The sequence below is a fragment of the Microtus ochrogaster genome, linkage group LG2, assembly GCF_000317375.1.
Source record: "Microtus ochrogaster isolate Prairie Vole_2 linkage group LG2, MicOch1.0, whole genome shotgun sequence".
Lineage (NCBI taxonomy): Eukaryota > Metazoa > Chordata > Mammalia > Rodentia > Cricetidae > Microtus > Microtus ochrogaster.
Window position 1 is genome coordinate 19,300,643 of NC_022028.1, and position 1,378 is coordinate 19,302,020.

Consider the following 1,378-nt stretch of genomic DNA (forward strand, 5'->3'; position numbering starts at 1 on the left):
CTATATTATTTCTTTTTAAAAAATTCAACTTTGCCTTACCTTTTCCCCTTCTCCTAGCCTCTCTCCTTTATTTTACTCATTATTAGTAATATTTGTACCTTTATTGATATTTTTCTAATTTATTTATTTATTTAGTGAAAAATATATATATTAAGAAAAAGCAGCGTAAGTCAACTTGGAATCTAGTGATTTTCAACCACGTCCCTGTCATAATAAATATTTATAGGGAAAATTCGCTGAAGAAATATTCCATCCAAGAGCAACAACAGGCAAACAGGCCCTAACGCATCGCCACATTACACAAATGATGCCTCTTGGGCATTTCTGTTACTCCCACCACAAAACCCTCCAAAGGCTGGGGTACAGCTTGCCCAACACTTAGGACAGCCTTGAATTCTATCTCCAGCACCTCAAAACAGTAAAGTTACATCTCCTATCCCTGCACCCCCAAATGATCCAGACTGCTACAGCAAATCCTATCAAATCCCATCAGAATCCTTAGAAGAAGAAAAAAAGACCTCTGAAAACACCCAGCCACTTTTTTATTTTGAATTTCATATTTCTACAGTATTTTTTGCTATCTTATTTCCATGATTATTTGTGGTTCACTATCTCTCTGTAACACCTGCGTTACTCTCTATGGTACAGTTCGCGCACCACTGTACCACTCAGGAGCAGGGGAAAGGGCCTGGAGATTAAAAGAACACACAAGAGACCTGGGTCATTCGAAAGGAGATAAGCCGACTGTGGTTTATTCAAGTTTAGGAAAAACCTTATACACCTAGCCACTGCACAATGAAATTCCCCCCAGAGAGGTGGGAAATTACCATGCCCAAGGTGGAGTAAACAATGCCCTAATAGCTAACCTCCAGGGGTGCAGAGGGAGCACAGGAACAAACAGGATGTTTAGCTGGAAAATGCAACAAACTGCTCCAGATTAACCCCAAGAGGAGGGGTAGAGCCATGGGCCCTATATCTCTCCCTACTTAAAAAATTTTAACTTTATTTTATACTTGTACGGATGCTGTGAGTGAGGTAGGGGGATGTGCATGCTACTCTGTGTGAGTGGGGGTACAGAGACAATTTTGTATAGTCAATTATCTCCTTCTATCTGTACGTGTGCTGGGGATTGAATGCGGATCAGGAGCAACGCAGGCAGCATTCCTCGAGCTTTCCCAGCATCCCCTTCTCTTTATCTTCAGTGCCTTTCTGTGTGTCTGGTTTGCTTTGAAGCTGTTGCAATGGTGATTTATTTTCTTTTTCTGTGTTCCACTGGTGATTAAACTCACAAGAAAGAGCCAGTAAATAAGAAAATAAGCGATATCTAGCCCAACAGATCTACAAATTACAACTTACAAGATACAAAATATAATATACC